Source organism: Elaeis guineensis, chromosome 1 (genome assembly GCF_000442705.2).
Source record: "Elaeis guineensis isolate ETL-2024a chromosome 1, EG11, whole genome shotgun sequence".
Lineage (NCBI taxonomy): Eukaryota > Viridiplantae > Streptophyta > Magnoliopsida > Arecales > Arecaceae > Elaeis > Elaeis guineensis.
Window position 1 is genome coordinate 179,779,708 of NC_025993.2, and position 11,779 is coordinate 179,791,486.

General features: G+C 38.9%; 1 non-coding gene across 1 annotated transcript; it reads right to left on the minus strand.

Moving 5' to 3' along the window:
• Window positions 1-7,156: 7,156 nt before the first annotated feature.
• Window positions 7,157-9,815, minus strand: LOC105039897 (uncharacterized). Its single transcript, XR_012137800.1, has 3 exons — window positions 9,241-9,815; window positions 8,618-9,001; window positions 7,157-7,769 (listed from the first exon to the last, which is right to left on the minus strand). It is a non-coding gene; the product is annotated as an uncharacterized protein (transcript).
• Between the last annotated feature and the right edge of the window lie 1,964 nt (window positions 9,816-11,779).

Below are 11,779 nucleotides of genomic sequence, written 5' to 3' on the forward strand. Positions count from 1 at the left end.
ATTCAAGGTGAATTTGATCAGAGTGAGCGATGGCCATGGTGAATGATGACCACTACTCCTTTCGATGGAATAAAGTATGGATAGGAGTATCTGGCCTGTAGGAGTGCGCCACATGGTGGTATTTTGGTTCGCAAAGCACTGCTCGGATTGAATTTCAGGGTTGAGAAGGTGCACGATTTATGATCCAGGGGGTGGCCGCTCTATCGAGGCTAGTGATTGACAGTTGGTGTGGGTGCTCGTGCCTATAAAGGGGCTAATGGCTGGCGCGGATTTCATCTGCCATCATCCCGACCTCTTATAGTTCCTGTAAGAACCCCCTATCTTTTTTATCACCATGATGTCCTCAAAAAAAGCCATCAAGGACCTTGTCAAGGAAAAGAGGGCCGCTGCGAAGAAGGCCCAGAAGAAGGCCAAAAGGGAGGGGCCCAGCTAGTCTCCCTCTCTCAAGATGCCGTCAGTCTCCCACCTGCCACCGCCTACCAGCAATGAGGGTGCCTCCTCCACCGAGCGGATCCCTCATACATTTGCGAATGCTGCATCAGAGACTACAAGATCTTGACAGCATTTGAGGAGGATGCCACCGACATCACCGCTACCATCTTTGTCTTTGATTTTGAAGACTGTATGGCCCATCTGTGATGGATGATGCCGTAGTTAGACCTCCACTACCTCCTCCCTGACAACAGCGATGAGGAAGTGGGAGCCTTCTCTTCAGATGAAAAGTATGCTTCTCATCTTCTCTTTCGTTCTCTTCTTTTTCTTTTCTCTTTTTTTTCTGGGGTGGTGCTTCGATAAATCTTTTCAATGAAAAATCAATTTGCTTCTCCCGATGTGTTGTAGTTGTGTGTTTTGCTCTCAATCGATAATTGTTCTTCCATTAGGCCGGTTAGAGACTGTTTCATTCGAATTTAAAGCCGATCAAAGGTTCCTTCAACTGATTGATCGATCAAAGACCGTCTTTTATCTTTAAAATCAATCAAAAGCTCCTTCAACTGATTAAGTCGATCAAAGACTGTCTTTTATTTTTAAAGCTGATCAAAGGTTCCTTCAATTGACTAAGCTGATCAAAGGTCGTCTTTTATTTTTAAAATCGATGAAAGACTCCTTCAACTGACTAAGCTGATCAAAAGCCATCTTTTTTCTTTAAAGCTGATCAAAGGCTCTTTCAACTGACTAAGCCGATCAAAGATCATCTTTTATTTTTAAAATTGATCAAAATTTTTTTTAACTGATTAAGCCGATCAAAGACCGTCTTTTATCTTTAAAGTCGATCAAAGGCTCCTTCAACTGACTAAGCCGATCAAAAATTATCTTTTATTTTTAAAGCCGATCAAAGGCTCCTTCAACTGACTAAGCCGATCAAAGATCATCTTTTATTTTTAAAACCGATCAAAGGCTTCTTCAACTGATTAAGCCAATCAAAGATTATCTTTTATCTTTAAAGTCGATCAAAGGCTCCTTCCACTGACTAAGCTGATCAAAGATCGTCTTTTATTTTTAAAATCGATCAAAAATTACTTCAACTGACTATGCCGATCAAAGATCATCTTTTATTTTTGAAGCCAATCAAAAGCTCCTTCAACTGACTAAATCGATCAAAGATTATCTTTTATTTTTAAAATCGATCAAAGGTTCCTTCAACTGACTAAAGCGATAAAAAACCATCATTTATCTTTAAAGTCGATCAAAGGTTCCTTCAACTGACTCAGTCGATCAAATTTTTTTTTTTATTTTTAAAGTCGATCAAAAGCTTTTTCAACTAATTAAGCTGATCAAAGGTCATTTTTTATTTTTAAAGCCGATCAAAGGCTCTTTCAACTGACTAAGCCGATCAAAGATAATCTTTTATTTTTAAAGCCGATCAAAGGCTCCTTCACTATGCTGCTCTCCAGTGATGGTGCTTATCATACCAGCTAGGGGTTGGTCTTCCCATAACCTCACCGACTGTGATTGCTCTATCGACTGAGGGGACCTCCGCTGCTCTTCCTGCTGCTCTCATCTCCATCAGATGAACCGATTGAGATATCCATGCCTGATGAAGCTTTGATCTCATCTTGGAGTTGAATACACTCTTCGGTATCATGATCATGATCTTGATGGTGCAGACAGTATTTATTTAAAATTTTTTTAATTTAAAAATGTCTGTAGCCTCCTCGACTCTGGATAGGGCTGAAAACAGTTTGATCGATTCGATTTTAAATAATTTTTCAAACCAAATCAATATTTTGATTTAAGAGATTCTTAAAATCAAATATTTGACTAAACACAATCAGTTTCTTTGGTTTGATTTGTATCGATTCGATTTGTTTATGTAACTTTTTCAAGTATTTGAATGGTTTGAACAGTTTTTCAATTTAAGTGGGTTGATCAATCGAAATAGGGCCAAATCAATATTTTAGATTCTTAATTCATATAATGTACATGGCCCAACTTTGAATATACACATAACATAAGTGTATATATAAATATATGAAGCATATAACATAGGTGTACATATAAATATATAAAATGATGGTAATTTAAATTCGATTTGTTGGTTCGATTCGATTTCAATGGATCATATAAATTAATAAATTAATATCAAATGAAAATATTAATTTTTCTATTTTATTCAATCGAACCAAATCAGTTAAACCACCAAACCATCATATTTGGTTCCATTCGAATCGGGTTGGATGGTTTAGGTGGTTTAATCAAAATTTTTTACACCTCTAGCTTTGAGAGCTATCTTCTGATTTTCATCAGTACTTGAGTTCTCAAAACATTCAGCAGGGTGTAGTTATTATATCTCCTCGACAGTGAGGTGCACCAATCCCTTCTCTAAGGGTATTGAGGTCAACGATTCTGAGGAGGAATTTTATTTTTCAACTTTCGAGGTGGAGACCCAGAGCACTATCGGGTTCTCTCCTCCCGCCTCGGGGAGCACTCTTTATTATGCTTCCCCTCACTGCAAAGCCAGTGGGGGCTTTATCTCCCGTGAAGACTTCCTTTGTGCGGACGTACTTCTCTGCTCAAGTCAACATATCAAGATAATTTCGAGGATAGGTCTTCACCAACTACTTCTTAAGGTCATTCTTCAAAAGTCTGCTCATCATCACGGACATCGCAACTGATTGATCCAAGTCATGGATTTTCAAGATGGCCGTATTAAAGCAGCTGATGAAAGCTCGGATCGACTCACCCTCTTTCTATCTAATGGTGTAGAGATAGTCAGACCGCTTTTGCTGTCATCAGCTATTGACAAAGTGATTGACAAAAGATCAACTCCTCAAACGAGTAGATCAAGGTCAGCTTTAAATTAGAATACCAGTGTTGGACCACCCCATTTAGAGTAGTGGGGAAAGCTCGACAAAGAATGATGTTGGTTGCTCCATGGAGGAGCATTGTTGTCCTAAAGGTCTCAAGATGGTCAACGGGATCGACAATCCTGTCATAGATTTCAAATTGTGAAAACTTAAAGTGCCCAGAAAGTGGCTCCTGTATGATCCTTGAATCGAAGGGCGGGTCACTGTTGAACCCATCATATGGTGTTGAGGATGTATTGTAGATCGCATCGATCCATTGATCAAGTTTTTGAAGTCGTCGCTCGAGCATGGGGTCTTGAACAATATTGGCCTCGAAGTGCTGAGGGGATCACCGATTGGAGGTTGAATCATGTCCTGATCGAAGACTCGAAGATTGTCGCCTTTTTGGTTCTAGAGTTCTGGGGCGGCTCTAGTGGTCTTCCTCCTCCCCGAACTTTGTAGAGAAGCCCACGGTTGTTTTGGTGGTGGCAGTGGCTATGAAGCTAGATTCGATAGTGGTGCCGTCGAAGAAGGTATAGGGCAAGTCTAATCAGGTTGCGGCATCGCCTGCTGGGGTGCAGGGACAATCTGAATCGTCTAGATGGCGACAGTCAAAGTCTGGACCTACTAGAAGAGTTGGTTAAATTGATCTGCTATGACCAACACTGGTTGGGCATGCGGAGTTTCTGCCACTGGTGGCTACACTCGATTGTTGGCTTGGCTCTCCACTGGCCTGAGGCAGTAGCATTGTTGTGGCGGGATGAAACTCTTTTTGATGGCATAATTGTTTGCTGTTCTCGATTTGCCCTCCTTCAAATGGATTAGAGACCCTTCCTCTAGTGTCAATCTATTAGTATGAAAACTCGTACGGTATCGGAATGCTGGAGTAGATGGTGAAGTGGGCCTTTCGGGGGTGTGACCTGCACAAAAGTTTTGATCGAGGGTTGCTTCGGTGAGGACTCTCCGTCATTTAAGTTAGAACTCTCATTCAACAGATGGAGGAGCATAAGAGGTAGAATAATGGCATACCTTTTTTAGGATCATTTTTGAGCCTCCTTTATAAGTGGAGGGTTGAAGCTTCAGTTAATAGGTTAGTTGGCACAATCCTGCTCGATTAGGATACGATTTGCACATGGTGGTGAGACTATTGCTCGAGATTTTTGGGATGTGGCTGTCATGGTTGCCTTATCAATTTTGTGACAGTTGTTGTCTAACAGGCGCTTGAATTTTGAATTGAGCTACCAACTGGATGTTGCCGAGATAAGAATTGGTCGGCGACGATCAATAATCGGTCTCTTTGTTCTACTTTTGGGTAAGGAAGTCATGGGCTAGAGGCCTACTCGGAAGAGAGAGGTAAGTCGGTCAGATATGTTTGATCGCAACCATTTTCTAATCAAGCTAATCTGACCATTCGCGCGCACCGTCGATTCATCGACCTGAGCCATAGGGGTCGGTTGATGAGGAGATATCGGCAATGATGCATGAGAGTCGCCGAATGGTAGTTGGCTGGCTTCCGTCTGCTCAAGATGTGAAGCGCCGATCAGACAGTTGATGAGGGCTAGCTCGACAGGGGTTATGGTCGACTATGAGTCGGTAAAAACTTCAGCAGATGGGCCTACTATACTTGAATATCTTGGGTCCTGGGTCTTTTCATATCATCAACCCAGGCGAAATTTCCCCCAACAGTCATATTGACATTTAGTATATGTATCAAATCTTGGGATTTTGTTATTGTATTATACTATATCATATCTCTAGTATCTTTCTCATAATCGTGAGATTTTATTGTTGTATTCTACTATATTATTGTATTCTATCATAGTTGATTCCTAAAGTCAAAGGGTTCAATTTGTATATAAATCATGCTAGTGCCATGAACATGACAAGCAATTCAAATCTCTTTTCCAATCCACCTTTTTTTTCAAGGTATTAAAGTAGATTTTCTTGATCAATCAACCCCTCTTTCTTATTCTTCCGTCATCCTCTTAGAATTTATTTTCTTTGGTCCTTTATTCTCTATCTAACAGTCATGCCTTCTTCTACTGTTATTTCTGATCCAAGTGTTGATGCGATATCTCCATTCTTTCTCCATCACTTGGATAACCCAAGCATAGTCCTGATCTCTCAAGTCCTTACTAGTGATAATTATCCTTTATAAAGGCATGCATGAAGACAGCTTTCCTGGCCAAAAATAAAATTGGCTTTATTGATTGCTTGCTTAAGAAGCCTGATAAAAGTCCGATAATGCTTGATGCATGACAGCATTACAACATCATGGTGCTTTCTTGGATTTGGAATATAGTCCATAAAGACCTTTTGAGTAGCATAGTCTATTTTGAAATTGCAAAGGACGTATGAAAAGATCTATAGGAGTTTTTTTCTCACAGTTAGACTACTCAAATTTATCATATTAAGCGAGATATCTCAATGCATATTTAAGATCAATCTTTTATTGCTTCTTATTATACCATACTCAAAATATATTGGAATAAAATCAATGATCTATGTCCACTTCCTATTTGTATCTGTGGTGTAATGAAAGAGTTGAACTAGATTTTCCAAGATGAAAGGGTTTTTCAATTTCTTATGGGCCTTAATGATTCTTTTCAATGGTTTGAAGCCAGATACTTACCATAGAGCCTTTACCTACAGTAAATAAAATTTTTTCTCTAATTTTACAAGAGAAAAAAATAAAAAGCACTATAAGTAAAATTGATGCAGACTCTTGAAGGTGCTATCATAGCTGCTTCGCATTTTGATAAGTATGATTCTGATCATTCCATTTATCGAGGTCATAGCCGTGGAGGTTGTAGTGAGTGAGGACAAATACACTATGATTATTACAAGAATCTTGGTCACATGCATGGCACTTGATATAAACTATATGGCTATCCGAACCGCCATGAAGGAACCAAAGCTTATGTGCCTTCTGCAAATCATACTGCCAACAATGAAAATCCTCTTAGCCCATCAATTATGCCCCAGCTCATGCCAAAGTAGTATGTCCAATTGCTATCAATATTGAATACTGATAAGACCATAACTTCTACTAATATGATAGACATTGCTTTCAACTCACAACCTAAGTCCTGTGACATGGATAATTAACACAGGTGCTTCTAGCTATATTATCTCTGACTCTAATTTTTTTATATCACTCAAACCTTACCAATTTCTCAATCGATTAAATTATCTACTGGAAATATAGTTCAAATAACTCAAAAAAGGATGGTAAAATTGTCCCCTTTTAAAGATGTTCTTCACGTTCCCATTTTTAATTTAAATTTATTATCCATTAGTAGATTCACTAAAACACATAATTGCATTGCCATCTTTTTTTCTAACTTCTATGTTTTCCAAGACTTGTCAACAAAGAAGTTGCTTGATCTGGGAAAAAAAGAGAATGGTTTCTACTACAACAAGGGTCCAGTTTCTCCTATTTTTACAACTTATTGTACCCAATTAAGTTTTTGGCATAATTGATTGGATCATCCATCCATACGGAGATTAAAAGGTTAAAGCTCCAGATATTTCTATTCTTCTTTCTATTTTTTAAAATAAAATAAATTTTTGTACCATTTATTTTTTAGCTAAACAGACTAGAGTTCCTTTTCCTACAAGTATTTTTGTTACTTTCACTATTTTTGAACTTATTTATATAGATATTTAGGGAGGTTACTGTATTCCATCTTATACCGGTGCACATTATTTCTTAATAATTATGCATGATTTTTCACGTTGCATATGAATTTTTCTAATGCGGTTCAAAAATAAAATATTTTATTTATTTAAAAAACTAATTGCTCTAGTAAACAATCAATTTTCTCGTAAAATTAAAATGGTTAGGAATGATAATGAGATGAAATTTGTGAACCATCAATTGCAAACTTATCTTTATTCTTTAGAAATTATTCATCAAACATCTTGCATTGGCACATCATAGCATAATGATGTGGTGAGCATGAATCAACCCAACATTTTTGAATCCAAGTGAAATTAGGGTTGCATTGGGCTAGAAGTCTCTGACCGGATCGACTTGATCGAAACAATAGACTCGGTTGAGCTATGATATAGATAAAGCCAGCCCAAGTGCATCCCTGGTTAGACATCCCGAGCCACCTCCATCTCATTTTTCATTGCAGGCCTTTGCAATCTTGGAACAACAAGCAGAGAGGAAGGCAAAGACCGCCGAGAGGGTACACATGGACCGCGAGAGGACCAAGATGAGCCAGTCCCTGATGATGGGCTTGGGCGGGTGGCCCCGGTCGGCCAGCAGGAGGCCCCGGTAGACGGCCTCGGCCACAGCGTAGGCGGTGACGGGATCCATCTCGTCTGCCAGCAACCCGTGCTCGTTAACACAGACCACGTCGTAGACCCCGGCCGTCTCCGGGACACCCATGTAGTCGCACGCCCGCACCCGTGTTTCGATCCGCTCCTCCGCTGTGAGCTCATCCCCGTGCGTCAGCACCAAGATGGGGTTCTCATCTGCTGACGAAGAAGAAGAATTCAAGCATTAAGTCAAGGTCTTCATCAAGTTTTAAAATAATGTGTTATGATGTTATAACCACTTTTAGCATTTTGAGGCCTCTTTTTTGTGGAAAGCCCTCAGGCTGATTTCATTCAATTAATTTTCCTTCATACATGATCTATGTTGCCTCTGCTTTTCAACGATAGTTTAAAAGATAGAGGAGAGGGAGACCAAGAAGAATTATATATGTTTTCCAAAGCATATCTTGCTAATAAATATCTTGAAGGGACAAGAATCTTAAGAAAGACTTCAGTCTGCAATAATGTGAGATATTTACAAACAGAAGTTTTAAGACAACAGTCGTTACTTAATGTTACTTTGTTTTGATGCTCTAGTAGAAAGTAAACAAGCTAACAAATTTTCACTATTTGTATTTTTTAAATTTAAATTCAAAAGCTAGATATAGTAAATAATCAATGAGTTGTGATTTCAGCAAAATAAATAAATAACCTTTTATTAATTATTATTATTCATTCTATATTAGCTAGAGTAGCTAAAATAGTGGTTATTACAATAGCCAATTCCAACCTCCCCCCACCACCACTAATTACCATCAAAGAAGAACTAACAGCTGCCACGTTTGTCCTATTAAATGTAAATTCTTTTACCAAATTTAGCTATGAATAGATTGTTTTCACACAAATCGTGAATTTTATAGCAATGCAACGATTTATTTCTATTACAGTCTACAATCTACATACGAAATATCATGAGGAACAAAAAAAATAAATAAAAGGACTACTACAATATTACATATCTAGATAATTATTATTTCAGAGAGAGAGAGAGAGAGAGGGGAACTCACTACCATAGTTATTGATGGAGGGGGAATGGAAGAGCTCCCGGGTGGCCTCGAGCGGCCGGAGGTCGCCGGAGACGAGGGAGCGGTGGAGCTCCAAGAGGTCGACAACGACCATGGCGCAGTTGACCTGTCGACGGACGAACCGCTTGGCGGTGGCGGTGGCGGAGGAGGAGGCTAAGGAGGGAACGGCGAAGGCGGGTTCCGGTAGGGCGGCGCCGCGGCAAGGCTGTCGGTGGCGGACGCCGTGCTCCATCCACTCGGCCACCTCGACGAGACCCTCCGCCACCCGATCGTAGTCGAGCCCTCTGGAGTCGAACACGCAGAAACCATTCCGCATCGATCTCGAAACGCTGTGCTCCTCCAAGTACTGCGTCCTTCCGTCCTTTCCTGTGATTCCGAGAATTCAATGGAACAAAGGAAAAAAAAAAAAAAAGACCAATTGAAGAAGTTTCCGCTATAAATGTCTCGAAAAATCGAAACTTTTGGCTTCAAATCCAGAGAAAAGCGACTAGATAAGACGGGGGAAAAAAAAAAATCAATAACAACAACCAAGCTAACCCACTTCGAAAAGTCAAATCTTCGTGAGACTTTTGTTTTTGTTATTGGTTTTTTCAGAAGAGAAGTACCGGCACGAGAGGCTGTGTGGGCAAAGGGGACGAAGCCAGAGCGACCAAAGACGGAGTACATGAGATTAATCAGCGAACTCTTCCCCGACCCCACAAAGCCAAGAAGCAATATCGTTATGACCGGCGGAATGTCGGTCTCCTGCTTCGGGATCCCGCCGGCGGGGAACCAGAGATCCCCTGCTCTATAAGTAAGCAGCTTGTGCCGCAAATTGTCGAGCGACTCGTGCGCCAACACCGCTAGCCTTCCAGCTCCCTCACGACCCGGAGCCTCGGAGTCAGACCGGCGGAAGCCGTGGAGGAGAAGGCCTCCGGCCGCCCACGGTCGTCAAACTCGGCGAGGGACCGCCACCAGTAGACAGAGGATACCAAGTCCTTCCGGCGGTCTCGTCGCCTCCGCCGCCGTCGAGGAGCGGCGACGGTACGGTGCTTCGCATACCCTCTGTTTCGTTCTTCGTTGCGTCGCTCTTTTTTACTCCAGTTCTCCCCTTTCTTGCGGGCTTTGGTCCTACGCTCGGAGGCGGCTCTTTTTAAAGTTTTTTTTGGGGTCTTGCGGTTCTTCTCCGAAGGTGGCTTTGGCGCTTTGGAGGGAGCCAACAAACAAAAAAGAAAAATGGTCCTTTGTCATTGGTCATTTAGATAGTGGCCCCGCAAGAGGAGCAATGGTCTTTTGTCACGTGGCCCGTCGCAGGATTTCGGACAAGATTTGGGCCGTTTAACTCATGCACATAAATTTGGTGAATTAAAAATTATTAGGGGATGAATTTAAATATTTTGGACTCGTTTGATCCGTGAAAAATTTTTCTTTCGAAAAAATAAATTTATAATTTTTTTAAAAAAATTATTTTTTAAAAAAATAATTTTAAAATATTTAATTTTTTTTAATAAAAAAATACTTATTGTACAGTGATTTATAGTCTAATGAATATAACATATTTTTTTTACTCTCAAATTTTATATAAATAATAATATTATATTATATTAATAAAATATAATATTAATATATTATAATATAATATTAGATCATAATAATTTATTAAATTAATAATATTAATATATATTATATTAATATAATATTAATATTTTAATATAATAAATTTATTAATATCAATATAAATAATATATTAATATCACTGTTCAGTATTTCATTCTAACCATGATATTTTATAAAATTTCAATCATAAATTTTAAAAATATAATTAAAAAAAAATAAATCATCACTCTCATCCCATAAAAAATCTCAAAAACTATCTTTCCATCAGTTTCTATTTCTATGAAACATTAGAAGCACCTTTTCATAAAAAATAATTTTTAATTTTTTTTCTCTTAAAACTCCAATTAAATAAAAGATTCTTCTCTATTTTACAAGAATTACCTCTCCTCCCTTCGTTTTTCATGAATCAAGCGAGTCCTTTGTCTTGTATGGTAGGAACAGTTACGGAGTCTCAGAAGATTCCCATGAAACGTTCTGAAAAAATTATCTCTTAAGAACTCCAAGTAAATAAGAAGACTCCACTCCACTTTCCAAAAATTATCTCTCTCTCTACTTCACGTGAACCAAACGAGACCTTTGTCCTATATGATAGGAACGATCATGGAGTCCCAGGAGATTCCTGTGAAACTTTCTGAAAAAAATTCTCTCTTAAAACTCCAATGAAATAAAAGGATCTTCTCTAATTTTTAGAAATTACCCCTCGCTCCCAAACAAGTCATTTATCCTATATGGTAAGAATAGTTATGGAGGCGCAGAAGGTTCATGTGAAACTTTTTGAAAAAATTTATCTAAGTCAATTGGCATTTGGCAAGAGATGGATTAAGGTTAGACTTTTATGCGGGTGTGTTAAGGGGTGATTCAAAGCAAACTGAATGTGTATAGAGGGAGAGAACATGGAGAGGAGATGGATGCACTATTTCCTCTTAATTTTTCTTACAACCTTGAAGGATTGTCCGGTTAAAAAGCTTGCCTAAAATAAGTTTATAAAAAATTTAAAAATAAGTATTTTTTTTATTATTTGATACAAGTGGACGGTCACCATTTTAATGTACAAACATCCCATTAAATGAGAAAATAAAAGATCTTGCACGACTCGTAAATAAATTGACCTTGACGCCAAATTCCGTCTATAATATGCTTACAATGTAAGATGCGATCCAATCTACGATATTGTTTGTCTCTCAGAAGATGTGTTGAATAGACACTATGACAAAACTATAAAGGAAGATCCAGATGTCATGAAGGAGAGGATGGGTCTCCAGTTGTTTCGTATTATCTCGAATCCAGTCAACGATGATCGCAGAATCTTCTTTAAAAAAAATCTTCCCTCCGTAGCTCCTATCTAGTATAGAGGATGCCCGCTCAAACAGTACAAAGCTCAATTTTCAGGATAGAAAGCTTAAAGAGATAGGAGCCCTCCGCCGCTAGCAACCTGACATTATGGTCTCGTATGATGAAGTCGGTACCATTTTTGTCATTCTTGATATTTTTATCAAAATTTATTTTGAAAATAATATTTCTTAAAAATATCCTTTGGACGGTCTTTTA